The following is a 16,272-nucleotide window of genomic DNA, read 5'->3' as shown; positions in this document are numbered from 1 at the left end:
CAATTTTGATGCTCCTCATGTCTCTAATCCTAAAGAGGCCACTTGTTTTTATTACAACAAAAAAGGGCATTGGAAACGAAGTTGCCCAAAGTATCTGCAAGACATTAAAGATGGCAAGGTGAAGCCAACTTCTACAGGTATATACATTATCTTATCTAATAACTCACCATATTCTTATTCGGGGGTCCTTGATACAGGATGTAAATTTCACATTTGTTCTGATTTGCAGGGGATGATGAGTTGAAAACTCTTTTAAGATCATTAAGATTCTTAACAAATAAAACAGAAAGTAAACCAAAAACAAACACACAGTGAATCAAAAGGATGTAGAATGATTAAAACAGCAACACCTCAGAAGAGCTCGATGAAGAACTTCTACTGTAGAGGTGTGCTAGGGTTACAGTGTTATTTAAGAAAATATAATAGAAGACCCATTAATGTGATGCATGCATGAACTATAAATACTAAACCCTAAAAACAAATACACGGTTGGACAGGCCCAAACCGTGAATACATTGGACTAAACTAATGAAGCCCAATGGCGCAACCCATAGACTCAACAATCTCCCCCTTTGCGCCAATTGAGGCGAGAGATCACTTCAGTTGAGTAACGGTGGTTTTCTTCATTGTCTTGAACAGCTTCGGTATGATGTCAAGAAGAGTTTGACGAAAGTTAATATACCACCAAAGCATATCTGAAAACATATTTTTATCAGTTTCAATGTTCTGATTGCACCTGTATATGATATTGAGAATATGCTCCAAGCAAGAAGCGGAGAACAGGTGTTTTTCAACAAGAACAAACATGCATTTTTGACCTTCGCCTCTGGTGAACATGACTGTATGAAACCGTGGGTCGATTTTTCCCTTCATCATCACGTTGATGTCGCTTGCCTTCCCAATTAGCTTGATAGTGGGCTTCTTCTTTAAGGTAGAGGCGAACTCCTGATCCATCTTCGTGACTTCAAGAATATAACACACCAACATTCGCTTGATGTGATCGATGATAGGCTCATACTCTTGTTGATTAGTGAACAAAATATTGTTCAGGAGAATCCAATCATGAGGATTTAAATTTGGCAGATAAGCTAAGGAGATCATATGAACCGAACTGTCTGAGCCTCGGGTCACTTTGAATTTGACAATGATAAACTTCCCTGTCGAAGTGGGTTTCAACACCTTGACTGTTGTGACCTTCTGTTTACTGCAAGTTAGGTATCGCGATTGAGAGAACGCAAGATAGTATTCGATCAGGTCTCGATCAACCTCTGGGTCAGGAGATGGGATGGAAACTGTTGACTCGAAACAATGAAAGATGAACGCCTTTTGTAATGCCCCGATTCTCAGGTATGGATTTAAATGAAAGGTTCTTTGGTTTTAAGTCCTACTCGACGAGTTGGTTGCCCTACTCGTCAAGTAGCAGCTGGGTGGGATCGTGTGTTTAGTGACCTACTCGCCGAGTCCAGGGAGGGACTCGACGAGTAGGAGCTGGCAGAGGAAACCCTAAATCTTGGGGTTTTGCACCCTATTTAAGGAGGCCTAAGCCTCCTTGGGCCTCTTTACAATCTTTGAGAGCTCAGTGAAACCCTAATTCGTGTGTTACTCTTTTGGTGTGTTTTAAGCCTTGGAAAGAAGGTTGGCTAGGAGGGAAAAGCTTGAAGAGATAAGAAGTTGAAGCAAGGAAGGGTTGGGAATCAGAACTTACCTCAGCTAGCATCTTTTGGAGGTATCAAGTTTCAATCTTTACTCCCCTTTTCTTCTATATCTCATTGTGGTTGAGTTTTAGGGTTTTATGGATTCTTGGAGTCAAAATTGGTGAGCTATGGGCTAGATCTGAAATTGTAACTTCAGATCTGGACCCTTCTCAAGTTCTAGAATCATAAAGTTTCTGTTTTGGTCGTGGATGAAGCCCTCCTTGTGCATGAAACCCCGTTAAGTGCTTATTTTTGGCATTAAGAGCCTTTTTAGTCATGCATGCACGTAAAGTCTACAACTTTACGTGAAAAGCATGCCCTAGAAGCTTGGATCTGTAATTTGGAGCCATTGCATGGCTTAAGGACTAAAGGAACTCGGCGAGTCGCAAGGTTGACTCAGCGAGTCATATGAAGATGGCCATGAACTCGACGAGTTGGATGAACGACTCAGCGAGTCCGATGAAGATTGCCATAGACTCGACGAGTTATATGAACAACTCGGCGAGTCGGATGAGTTTTCCCCAAGTTATGAATGCGTGTGTATCCGTCGTGTTGCAAGAAGGAAACTCGGCGGGTGGCCTTAGGGTTTCGATCGAAAATCATAGGAAATCGACGAGTCACCCCGGTGACTCGGCGAGTTAAGGTCAACATGAACTGTTGACCTTGACTGAGGACTTTGACTTTGACCAGGGGTTGACTAGTTGGTTTATGGAGTACCTTGTGAGGTTGAGGACTTATGAGTATATTCGTACTATGGTAATAGGTGGTGGAGTCTTTGCCCAGTGATCCGAGAGTTGGGATTTATCTACCGAGTCGGCATCTGCGAGGTGAGTTATCCTCACTATATCAATAGGGTTTAAGGCACCAAGGCCGACCCTTTAGTTGTTATCATTATGATATATATATATATATGGTTACGATCTGATAGATCGGAATCAGGATAGACAATATGTAATGATTCTATGATCCTTAGGGATCGGTATGTTAGTGGCCTGCTAGGTCGATGCTTTAGTTATGAGAGATTGCTATGATTTATGATCATGAGATAGATAGGTTTGATGCTTATGTATGCCAGTAAATGTTAATTATGTGCACATGATTAGTTGCTTGTTGTTTGGGTTGAGGCGGTCCTGCTTTGTGCTGAAGGCCAACATACCCTATGAGCGGTCCGGGGAGACTGTAGGCCCATGTGGCGGTCCCATCATGCCGAAGGATCGTTATAGATTCAGTTAGATTGTAGGCCTTGTAGGGCGGTCCAGTCAGGACGTTGGCCCAGTATGCATGTTGTTGATTGATTGTTACCATTTTGGTATTTCAGTGTGATATTGGTATTTTAGGGGTAGCTCACTAAGCCCTTGGGCTTACAGTTTTTAGTTATTGTTCCAGGTACTTCAGGAAATCGTGGGAAGGCGAAGGTGTGACCGTACCGATCCTCATCCTTATGATTTGTTTTTGGGACACTCTGATGAATAATGATTTGAAAACAATTTGTAAACAAACACTATGTGGGTTTTAATTATAATTGGAAAAGTTTAAATTTGGCATAAAATTTATGGATGTTACACCTTTCAGGTGATTCGCATATCAAATTGAGAATCCTTGGAATTCTCAAGATCGAATGAAAGGACCGGTTAGAGCCAATGTGTGCTTGGAGATTCAATTACCTCCTTCAGAAGTTTTTCCGTCGTCCACAAAGGGAACATAGATTTGCTTTGTTCTAAAGCATCGCTTGCTTCTTTTTGTTTCCTCTCCCTTTCAGCTTCTTCATTTTCTTTACGAATCTTTTCCTCAAGCTCTCGATCATTTCACTTGATTTTGAGGTCTTCGATTTTGGAAGCTTTTTCTTCTGTTTCAACCACATCTTCGATTTCAACCTCATCATCATCACCAATTTTCTTCTTTCTTTTGTCCTTCCCACTGCTCGAAGCTTCATTACCCTTTAGTTCAACAGTGACTTTTGGTTGGGTGATGGGTTTGCTTTTTGGAGGTTGTTGTGGTTGACCCTGGCTAACATATTCTCCCCCTTGTTTCAAAGGGACAACGGTCTCCGGAACACCTTCAATCCTGCTTAGAATGTATAGATCAGGTCTCAACTTCTCAGCCAAGAGGCGTCGAACCGAGATAGTAAGGACCGAGTCATGTGCGTCCAAAATATGTAAAATAATGGAATGCAAATCACCAACACAAATTTTTATGACTGCTCGCTTAGACTTACGTTCATCAATTTCCTTGGTCGCCATCTTGAGCTTCAAGTTCTGAGTTTTAAGCTGAGTAGTTCAACGATCCAGCTCATCCATTATCTTGTTTTCCACGGCTAGTTCGGCTTCGAGTTGAGTAAGATGGGAATCAACTGATGTCTGAAGGTCGGTGTTGGCAGACTTGATAGCTTGGCGTGCCTCCTCAAAGTGCTTCTTTTCAGCTTGAAGCGAGCAGGTAAGATCATCAACAGAAGCATTTATCGTTTGAGCATTCTTATGAGCTGCAGCCTGAAGAGAATCAAGAAAAACTTAAGCATCAAAAATTAGTTGTTTGACTTTTGTGGTCGCTTGCTTGCAATCTTTGGTGGATTCTTCAATTGCAATAGAAGCTTGTTGGCATGAGGAAGTGGAGGCATCTATAGCTTTGACAACATTAGAAATGGAAGTGTCATGCTCCTTGACAAAGGTTGTCAACAGAGCCTTGATTGGGGCTTCAGAGTATGCCCCACTTGGAATAGAAGAAGAAGAAAGCAATTGGTCAAGATTGTCATTCAAATCCTTTAAATGCCTCTTCGTGTTAGGAGTGTCATCATCATCATCATCACTTTGAACGCTGTATGGGCTGAAATAACATGAATCAAACTCCATTTCTGCTCCGCCAAGAACAGTGTCATATTCGTGTGAGGGAGGTGGGGATAGAGGTTTTGAGGTAATTTGGGGTTCAGATTCGAAAGTAGGTGTCCCCATATCAGATACGTTGACACGAACTTGAGGTTCGGTTGTAGTAGTAGTGGTTGTGGTAACTTCGGTAAATAAAGGGGTGGGAATTGGTATTGAAATTGTAGTTGAAGATGAAATGGGAGGTGGGCACAGAGCAATTGTGATAGGCACTGACTGAGTAGGAGAGGGAGGAGGTGAGTTTCGGTTACCTTCATGAGCTGGTGAGGGTGGAGGTGAATTACCTCGGAGCGAACTCTCGTGTTGAGAAACGTCGTCATCACTTGACTCTGGTTCAGCATGTGGGTCATATGGAATGTAGTCAGAATCACTTGAAGACGGAACCTTCGGCTTGTGTGCCTTCTTCTTAAGCTTTCATTTCTTTGGAACCGTAGGAGCTGCTTGTTCAGACTTTTGCTTCTTAGGTGTAGAAACTTTAGATGATTGACCATCCTTCTCCCCTTTTCTTTCAGGCTTCTTCCCTTGTTTTGCTGGTTTGTCTGCTGTGTCCAGTGAGCTTTGCATTTCGGGTGTAAGTTGCCTTGGTTCTGAAAAAAGGAAGCTTCTTGTATTCACTGATCAGCTTACTTTCACCAGAAACACACCTATACATGGATTCAGGAACCGAACCGATGAACATGAATTTGGTAGGACCAGTAACAATGATTTTTGTCGTGTGGAATGTAGCGATTGATGACATCTACGAATCCGCCATTGTTGGAATTTGGAATTTATCCATAGCCCATTGTGTAACAAGGGCCCAAAACTTGGCACAAGAAATTTTTGAATAACGAGAAGATGAGTTGAGGCTTTGTATAGGTTGAGCCGATAGAATAGTTCCATAGCCCATGTTGAGACCATGGTACAGACCATAAAGAAGAGTCATGAATGACTTGCTCGCCCCATCGGACCCTATGATTTTCTCAGATAAACCCTTGAAGAGAAGAGTGAATAGACCATTCCATTGTGGAGGAAGGCATGACTTTTTGAACTTTGTCACCGTGGTAAGAATTTCTGTGTACCCCATATCATAGAACATGGTGAATAGCTGAGTTGTGGAGATCGAATCTGGGTTGATCATGGAATCATTGAGGATCAGCCTCAGCAGGAAGCAAAACCTACCCTTTGAAATCGAAGCTTTCTGATTGAAGATCTCAAATAAAATCCTCTCATTAGCTTTATCGTACACCGTCGTTGTATAGACTTGAGAAAGAAGTGACATCGGTATGGATTCCACTTTAGTTAGGGCTACCACAAGTGATGAATATTTGAGACATTCCACCACCTGAAGCATGTAAGGATAATATTGGAAGGGTGAGAGTTCAATGACCAGGTTCTGATTCGGCCTAATGGTGAGAAGTGAGGACTGTCCGGTTTGTTTATGAACTGACGATGATTCTGCCATTGATGAAGCTTGAAGTGCGGAAGATGAATAATAGAGAGAAATTGCCATTTAATGCTTGAGAGGATTTTTGGAAGTGGTAATGGTGTAAAATTAAGGTAAGAGATCTCTTTATATGGTTACTATGAGAGAGAAAAATACGGAGTCATGATTATACGATCCACTGACGTATCGCCTGAAAAAGCACGATTTGACAACTGTTACCCCGATAAGTGTGTCAAGCGTGTAAGGCGGTATGAGAAAGGAAACGATTCAAATTCATGCTCCTTTAAAATCTTATCCTTTCATATTCTCTTGAATTTTGAAACCATCCAAATTCCCGTTGAAATGTTGAGTCATCCTTTCACTTCATAAGAAATTACCCTTCGCTCCCAACATAGTGTACCACTACAGCCTATTGAACCGAACGCTATATCTGAGAAATAGAAATTAGTACCACGATCAAGATTTGTGGAAAATCATAAATATATTCGTGTAAGAGTGTGCCAAAGAAAAAGAAATAAAGCAAATAATTTGTGGGATTTAAGTGATGTCAATTAAGATACGAAACAGTGGATCCCGGGCACGAATCTCTTCCTTCAAAGTCAAGAGAGACTTAGAAGTTTCTGTGTGGTTTCCCGTTGAAATACGATCAAATGCTTATTGAGAAACATTGAAAGACATCTTTTAATTGTATGGCTATTAGGGTGGCTTTCGCTTCAATCAAACTACGAAACTTGATATAAGACCGAAAGTTGGATGAACTACTTGTGAGACCGGTGTAGTCTATAAAACAAGTAGGTTTGAACATTTTTTGTGACTTGGTGAGTTTTGTAGAAATATCAAAAACAAAAATAAACTGGATCTTATGGGATGAAATGCCTTGGTTTCAGACAATTTCATAAAGATCGCACAAAAATTAAAAAGAGATTTCTAGATACCTTCCACTAAAGTGGTTTCATTAATACTTGGGTGAAAACTAGAACGCTTGATTGTTCACCGTCAATTCGTTATAGGTATTGGATTTTGGGTTTCACTTAGCACGTGGTGAAATGAAACTAAGATCATTAACACAGATGTTGTGTAACCATAAACCTCAGTGGTAAATTCTGAAAGTCTCAAGGTTTACAATTATGAACCAAAGTGTAATGGAGAAAAGTGATAAGGAGGTTAAAGAACCGAAAGTACCTCTGCTATATAGTAAGGACCAAGCAGAAAACTCTTAACTCAATGTGAGACGACTAAGGTAGCTCATGACATAAGTGATTTTATCAGCCCGATTGGGAAGAATTGATTTGTGTATATCAAATCAATAAGGCTTCACTTGAAGTCTTTGAGGCTTTAGTCAACATACAACAACATGCTTCTAGGGACACTTAGCTAGTACAAAGATAGAGAGATTTATACCTGTCCCAACTCCATCATTTGAATGATCCATGACACCTTTCAGTGTGATATTTTTGGTATTTTGATTTTATTTTGACAAAAACAATAAAACAGAAAAGAAAAATATTTTTGGATTTTATGAATTTTCTGAAAGAGAGATAAAAACATAATAGAAAAATAATTCTGGATTTTATAGATTTTCTGAAATAGAGATAAAAACAGAAAAGAAAAATATTTTTGGATTTTATAGAAGAAATGAATTGAGAAAAAATATACAGAATATACAAAGTGTACAACCGAAACTTCACCTTGAAATAGTGAAGCAAAATAGACCGAGCATTCGGTTCATTTCGGTTCTCGACAATTCTAGAGCCGAAATAGACCGAGCGTTCGGTTCATTTCGGTTTCCGAAAAATCGGGAGCCAAAATAGACCGAGCGTTCTCTCTATTTCGCTTGTTCAATTTTAATGAGGCGAAAGTAGTTTTGGTACAGATTCAACTTCCATCATTCCTAAGCCTTGGAGTATTTTGTTCAAACTTACTTCGGTAAGGCTTTTGTGAAGATGTGAGCAAGTTGATCAGCAGATCGAACAAAGTGGATTTCCACGTTACCATCTTTAATGTGATCTTTGATGAAGTGGTATCTCAGAGCTATATGTTTCATTTTGGAGTGTTGCACTGGGTTGTGACATATCCGAATAGCGCTTTTCGAGTCACAATAAAGGGGAATCTTCTTCATGTTTAGGCCATATTCTTTAAGTTGACTTTGTATCCATATGACCTGTGAAGTGTAAGACATTGCAACTCTGTATTCAGCTTCGGCTGTAGAAAGAGACACGCATGTTTGCTTCTTGGATTGCCAGCTAACAAGTTTTCCATCAAGGAATTAACATCCACCATTTGTGCTCTTTCGGTCTAAACCACATCCTCCAAGATCAGCATCAGATAACGCTTGAACAAAAAACCAGATTTTGCCGGGTACCAAAGACCGAGAGATGAGGTTCGCTTCAAATACCGGAAGATATTTTTCACAACCACCATATGAGGTTCTCGTGGATTAGCTTGGAACCTGGCACAATAGCAGACAGAAAACATAATATCTGGTCTACTAGCTGTTAGATACATAAGGGACCCAATCATTTGACGATAGAGGGTCATATCAGCAGCTGGTTTCTCCAGAGAGGGTGTTAGCTTCGTTCCGAATGTCATTGGAACATTCACTTTAGAATCTCCCATCATACCAAACTTCACCAGTAAGGTCTTTGTATAAGCCTCTTGATTAATGAATATGCTTTCGGGTCCTTGTCTTATGTTTAGTCCAAGGAAAAAGTTAATTGGACCCATTGAGCTCATCTCAAATTTAGTCTCCATCAACTTCCGGAATTCAGCCGTTAAGCTAGGATTCATGGAACTGAAGATGATGTCATCGACATAAATTTGGACAATCATTAGGTGTTCACCCTCTTTCTTGCGAAATAAGGTTGGGTCAACCGAACATTCTTTGAATTTAGACAATTTCAGAAAACGAGTTAGAGTTTCATACCAGGCTCTCGTGGCTTGTTTCAGACCATAAACTGCCTCGTCCAGAATGTAGCAATGATTGGGATACTTCTCGTTCACAAAAACAGGTGGTTGCTCAACATACACTGTCTCTTCAAGTTCTCCATTCAAGAACGCACATTTGACGTCCATTTAAAAAACTTCAAAATTTTTGTGAGCAGCGTATGCCAGAAAGATCCGAACGGATTCTAATCTTGCTACAGGAGGGAAGGTTTCTTCGTAATCTATACCTTCTTCCTGACAATATCCCTTAACTAGCAGCCATGCCTTGTTGCGTATTATGTTCCCTTCTTTGTCCATCTTGTTTTGGAACACCCATTTTAATCCAACTACAGATGCATCCTTTGGTGTGGGAATCAGTCTCCAGACTCGATTTCGCTCAAACTCATTTAGTTCGTTTTGGCTCAATCTTGGAAACAAAGGAATTAAATATGCAGAATTCTACTTGAGAGAATAAAGCAGTTTGCTTCGCTTTCAGTTGAGAACGTGTGAGAAATCCCTCAGATGATTCACCGATTACTTGAGTTTTTGGATGATCACATGTCGATTTTACGAGTAGAGGATAATCTGGATCATAAGCAGGATCCAATCCAACATTTATTTCTTCTTCAAATTCTGATTGAGAATCTTCGTCATTTGTATTGTTATTCTCCCCCTCGAATGACGAAACAACCTCAACATCCGATTCAGAATTCCCCCCTCGATTGGACTTTCATGGGTCATTGTTGGAGATGGGTTCTCCCCCTGGAATGGCAAGTCAGGTCGCCTTGGTGTAGATGAACTCTCCCATGGAATGTAGAACATCTATGAGTAGGATCGCCCGAGCTTTGAGGTTCGCCTTGATCTTGAGGTTCGCTTGAGCTTTGAGGTTCGATTTCCATGTCTTGTGCCGCTTTTTTTATTATCTCCTTCAGGTTGTCAACTTTATTAGGGGTTGTTAATGAGTCAGAGTCAAACTCAAAGGTGATAGAAAGTGAAAAGGTGGAAAAAGATGGGAAATTTGGAGTGGATCGAGCTCCTGTGAGTTATATATTGGCTACCTAAGTGTCGATTTATCTGTTAACTGTCTGTTGTGACAAAAAACAACATAAATCATAATTATACTGAAAAAAACAAATATTTAATCGGGTTTGTAATCAAGAGTGTACATGTATATATTATTATTTTAACATTTGTACAGTTTGATATAATCGGGTTTGTAATCAAGAGTGTACATTTATATATTATTATTTTAATTCTACTGATAATTGTTTATATGTAGTAAACTATTTGTGCAAAAGAATTAATTGTCTCTACAATTTAATTTTTGAATAAAATATCCGCACCCGGCGCTTGGCGCGGGTAAACGGCTAGTGTGTGTGTGTGTATATATATATATATATATATATATATATATATATATATATATATATATATATATATATATATATTAGTGGGGTACCTGCGCGATGCAGCGGCACGATATAGTTTCTTATGGCGGATAGTTTCCATGCAACAACTGTTTTTCTTTTTGTGTTAGATAGTTTCTTTCGGTCTTTTGGCAAACTCTTTTGTGTCAAACAATTAATTTTGGGGAACAATTTCTAGCTAGGTGTGTAATCGCAATTGTCAAATAGTTTCATTTTCGGTGTCTTTTAATGCCTTGGTTTTTACTTTGTGATTATTTGATAGAGTTGTGCAAAAAGCGAGAGTAAAATAATAAAGATTGATTAGTTTTCTTTCAACAACCGGTGAATAGTGTCCTTAGGAAGCTTAATTACCAAAAGGTTTTTTTTTTTTTCAATTATTACTTAATAAGTGGTATTTAATAACTATAATTATGAAAATGAAATTTAAGATTTTGTTGATAAGCATGTTACAAAGTTCATAATATTTTAAAAGTAACCAAAAAAAGCCTACTAACCATAAATGAAAATAATATTTTTTTCTATTTTTTATGTAATTTCTATAAGTAGAGAATTTAATTCTCAATCAATAATATTGTTAAATACAAATATTTCAAGACTTGGTCTAGTCTAGCATCCATGAAAGTTTGTTCAATATTCTTAATGTTTTAATATGTTATTATTTAATGTGATATTTAAAAACCATCTCGAAACTATTTGTTACTAAAAAAAATTAAAATAGTTTAGCCATAATCTCATTTATAAATCTAAAAACTCCACTTGACATGGTTTACAATCAAATTTTATCAAGAAGATACTATTAGTTAGAATCATAACATTTATATAAAGAAAAGTAAACTCAATTTGATGTAAAAAAACATGCATACATAAGATAGTGGTTGCTATTTGCAGAAGAATTCATTATTTCCGTTAATATACTTATACATGTAACTTAATGCTTTCAGATTAAAATAGTTCGTGATTCTATCCATAACAACACCACTAATTAAAAAAAAAATAGCATTTCCATGATTTCTGCCCCATATTTGTAAATTGAGTACTTCGTTAGAAGTTGTTCCATTACTTGCAAAAAGATTAATGAGATTTTTTTTTTCAGTAAATGTAATCTATCAACAAATTAATCAAAACTTGGAAGGGTTAATGAACAAGCACATAAAACAACAAGAATCACAACATAAACAGTCATTTTTATTAATGACAAGTCTCTTTTCAAGTTACAACCAATCCTCAGTACATATAACTCTACTCTCTCTTATATCTACTCAAAGAATCTGAATGAATCCAATCATGAGAAGGAACTAATAGGAGAAACTAATCGGAGGATCAGATATATTATACACACAATTTTCCGATATAACACAAATTCATCATCTTTTATTACACAACACAGGTTAAATTATACTTAAGGATCAGTACCAAGAAGGAACACCAAATTACCTAAACATTGTTGCAATATACTACCATTAAGAGCATATTGCTAACCAGAAACAACTGCAAATAACCCAGAATTTTTAATTAGTTGCCTCAGCTTTAAAACATAAAAAACAGTCTCCCCAACTTTGCAGTTAAACATAAACTCTCCGGTTGAGCAAGTTTTGGTTGACATTTTCAGAAAATGAATTTTAATTTCATACCCCATGTTTAAAATGAAATATATTTAATCAATCCTCAACAACACAACTTTGAAGGTTAAATTTTAAGTAATGATATACCAAAAAAAGTACAATATTGTAAAATAAGAAAAAGAAAGTATGTTTCTATAAAAAAGCAAAACAAATGTTTTTGGTATATGATAATGGTGATTTTACATTTTATTGGACCTTCCAAACAGAAGTACCCCAATGCCAATACTCCATACTTAACACATTAACAAAACTCGTATCCTTGGTAAGTTACATATGACCATATCCATTTATCATATTCTATGTTTCCTATCAAATTAGATCTGATAATCCATTTACAACGGTGTGTATATATAAAAAAATCACTTTAACCTTAGGTCGATATGGAATGCTTTGAGAATTGTACTCCATTTTTCTGGCCCATACTTAGCTACGTACTCAATCTTTAAAGATATCTTCCTCTTATGAGTTCCACTTATTCTAGGAACACCAACTTATGCAGTTTCAAAATGTTTCCTGCAACAAGTTAAAAAGAAAACATACGTTATCTTATCGAAATTATGCACAACAATATACATTAGATTGATCATATATTCAATTTTAAGACAAAAACCTCGGGTTTTTTTTTTCCTGTAATAGAACAGGTGTTATGGTTGGGGACTTTTCTGATGGTGAAGAATAGGCTATGGAGGTGGTGAGTGATGGTAAAAAATGTAAAGAGGGAATAGTAACGGTGGGAGAGAAATCAAAATTTTAAAGAATTTATGGTGGTGGTAACCAGGGAGACGTGCGTGGTGGTGTCAAGTGCGGTGGCAGTGACGATTGTAGGAAGAGGATGTAGTTTGAGGTAGGGGAGATTGAGAGATTGGGGTGACTTTTATAACAGTAGCATGAGTGTATTATGATGTATGGAGATGATCCCGACGAAGGACACAACCAAAATCCAGAAAGTACGAAAACCAGAAGAAGAGAGATGTAGTATAGGATAAGCAGAAGCCTCCCGTCGTTGACGGCGGCGGACAAAATTCCGGTGGTTGACGGCGACGGACATGATCGCGGCTCAATCGGTGGTTGAAGGGGACGTCGGCAATGGAGAATCTTGGAGGTCGAACCGGGTAATGTGAAAATGTTTGAGAACTGACTGTATGTTTTAGACCATTGGAGGATGAAAGGTTATCTGGGATAAAGAAAAAGCCCGTATAACTAAGAGTGACATCTGAGATAGATACAACTACAGCTGGAATAGAGGTCATTTAGGAATTATGATCCATGTAATCCACAAAGAGGTATTATCGGATAAAAACTGAGATGCAAAAACTGTGATGCAACAATGTGTTATTTTATTCAAAGTAATTATTGTGTTATTGTATGTATAAATATAGACCAATTATTTTTGGTAAATTAAGAAAGTGATCATTGTGGTTAAAGAAATTAAAAAAGAAAAAGAAAAAGCTTTCCATTTAATAAATAGGTAACATTCACTTTCTTAATTTACCAAAAATTTACTAATTATGAAACACAATTTTCATTAATAAAAAGTTTTGAATTTTCAAAGATATTTGATTTTCTTAATTTTGAATTTTGATTTTTTTAACTAATTAGATTATAATCGTAAGATAATTCTGTTATAATGATATTCTATGAGAATGTCAGATTATCTACTCTGACAAAATAAATGTTTTGAATGAATGAATATTTTGAAGACAAACAATACTTTTGAACTATCAGTTTAAAAATAACATGATTCTTATATATATTTGTAGACATTGAATGTAACTATAGATTCATAGATATTCTTATAAAGTAATAGTCTTGTATATTTTAATACAATTATATATATTCTAACAGAATGTCATAATAAATAAATAAATATTTTAAAAAACATAGAATTCTTAAATATAGAATTCTTGAACGAATGCACTTGGTCATTTTATTATGGACTATTCTGCCAGAATATAATGATAAATAATGCTTGCTTTTGTGAAGACCATTGAACATTATTCATCTCCATCTCACACGCCATCATCCAATGTTCACGCCCTTGATCAGCATGTCTCCTTCACGCATTTTATGAGAATAACTGCTATGAAATTGAGCATTTTATAAGAATAACTACCTTGAAATCGTATGACAATCCTTAAAACCAAATTCACGAATTACAAGCAAAAACTTCCATAATGATGAATATATTTGTTTTAAATAATAAAATAGCAACGTATCTAATTTGACAATTAGGCCTTATGAAGAATGCTTATTAGTTATCATTATAGTTGCAAATCAAAACTCATAATCTATTTTGAAAATGCAAAATCCCGAATACACCTTATTGTAAATTAAATGAATATTTTATGTTTGTAAAACAAGTGAAGATAATAGGGCTTGAATAACTGTCATGAAATTGAATTATGTAAGAATAAAACTATGTGAGAATGCTTACGAAAAAAAAATAAAACAAATTTTAGTAATTCTTAGAGAACTCACACTACATGTTAAAATCAAGTAACACAAATAACGAACTCATAAATTATTTTTGTGTTCTTCAAGAATGTGAACATTAAGTTCTCTTTCAGACATTTCTACAAACACATGGTGTACAATATTCTCATAGAATTATTTTTGTGTTCTTTAAGATTTCTTAACCAAATCATTCTTTTTTACTTCCTCAACAAATAAAACCGCACAAATTGTCTTTGTTCTTTCAGCATTCCAGCAAATATACACGAGATACAGAAAGCATAAGAATGAAATCGAGGAAGTGAATTAGAGGACTTACACAATGGCATCTTCCCTCCCACGAAGTTTGACGGAAGTTCCAGATCGGGGAGACATGAGAGGAGAAGCAGAGAGCTCATCGGGGCCCAGGATCTTACCCGGCTACCACGACCCATTCCGCCTCCGAACCCAAACGATGGTCCTAACACCGCTGAGGAGGAGAGAAGGCAGCTTCCGGTGTTGAGAGGGCAGCGATGTGTTACCAGATTTGGGTGGGATGGGGTGTGAAGCAGGAGCAGCGATGAGGAGAATATGGTCAAATGGAGATGCAAGAATGGTCGGCAGATGGTGTGCGACACCGGCGTAGGAGCGACAGCAACTTCCAGTGGTACGACGGTGGTGCTAAGTCGTCGGTTGGATGGACAGGTGAGTGAAGCAGGAGCCTTCAAAGGATTTTAGGGTCTGCGAATTGAATGAATTTGAAGGGATTTATAGGAAAGCAATCCAATATTTTAGGGATTAATTAAATTTTTATTTAGTTAACAAAATTAATTAATAGGTAAGATTACATATCCTTATTTAAGTTTTTAAAATGATTGGCCCACATTAATGCTTACAACAACACAATAATTACTTTTAATACCTGAACCTAGCTTTGGTATTTATAGTGTAAATGTTTGGTGCTAATTGGCTTAAACTTATTCACATGGATCACCAATATCATCTTTTAATCTAAACCATTTAAATGAAATCCAATGATCAATAATTCTTATCCTTATTTTTAAGACTTTGGTCTTAAAAATTATGGGGTCCATTATTATGTATGTATTGTAAAGTAGTAAGATATATATATATATATATATATATATATACACACACACACACACACACACACACATTAATTTAATGATTAACATTGAACTCATCAAACCGCATAAACTTCACGCACCAAACTGCACTACATAATGCAAATTAGAGCTTTTGCGGTGCGGTTTGCAGTTTCCAAAAAAATCAAACTGCATATGCGGTGCGGTTTTGACTCTAAACCGCACCGCACACATCCCTAGTGGTGAATGGAAGGGATTTATTTAATTATAACTAGAGGGAGGCCCATGCTTCTCATGGGTCGGAACTTTTCAATAAAATTTAAATTTGATTGCTTGTCTAAAATATAACAATATTAAACGAAAACAAACAATTTCTTTTTCATTCCAATGGAATGAATCATTCTACTCCTTCCTCTGATTCTATCATACACCAAACACTACCCAAGTAATTGCAACATAAGATGTCATTTAACCACAAATGATAATCTCATGTGTTGGAATTTCGTAATCGAAACTCGCAGGCTGTTATTTGATGTTAACTTGTACGTCCTCTTGCCCCTCTTCTTGCATTCTCGCATTTGCTTCATCTATAGCTATAGATTTTGTATGAGGATTATGGTCATCGGAATTGGAATCGGAATTCAATTCCAAATCTGAACCTGACACGTTAACTGTAAACAAATAAAGCCAACCGAAAAAATAAACTAAGAACAATGAGATGGATATATAACCTATATGATTTGAACAATGGAACATAACATATTAAAGT

At 36.9% G+C, this 16,272-nt stretch overlaps 1 long non-coding RNA gene across 1 annotated transcript; it reads right to left on the bottom strand.

The window, feature by feature from the left end:
* Positions 1 to 12,070: 12,070 nt before the first annotated feature.
* Positions 12,071 to 13,209, bottom strand: LOC145065426 (uncharacterized). Its single transcript, XR_013688418.1, has 2 exons — positions 12,578 to 13,209; positions 12,071 to 12,480 (listed from the first exon to the last, which is right to left on the bottom strand). It is a non-coding gene; the product is annotated as an uncharacterized LOC145065426 (long non-coding RNA).
* Positions 13,210 to 16,272: the final 3,063 nt, after the last annotated feature.

This window comes from Lactuca serriola, chromosome 8 (genome assembly GCF_051521515.1).
Source record: "Lactuca serriola cultivar US96UC23 chromosome 8, Lser_US96UC23_V15, whole genome shotgun sequence".
NCBI lineage: Eukaryota > Viridiplantae > Streptophyta > Magnoliopsida > Asterales > Asteraceae > Lactuca > Lactuca serriola.
Note: the sequence above shows the minus strand (reverse complement) of the source record. Positions and strands in the feature narration are given on the sequence as shown.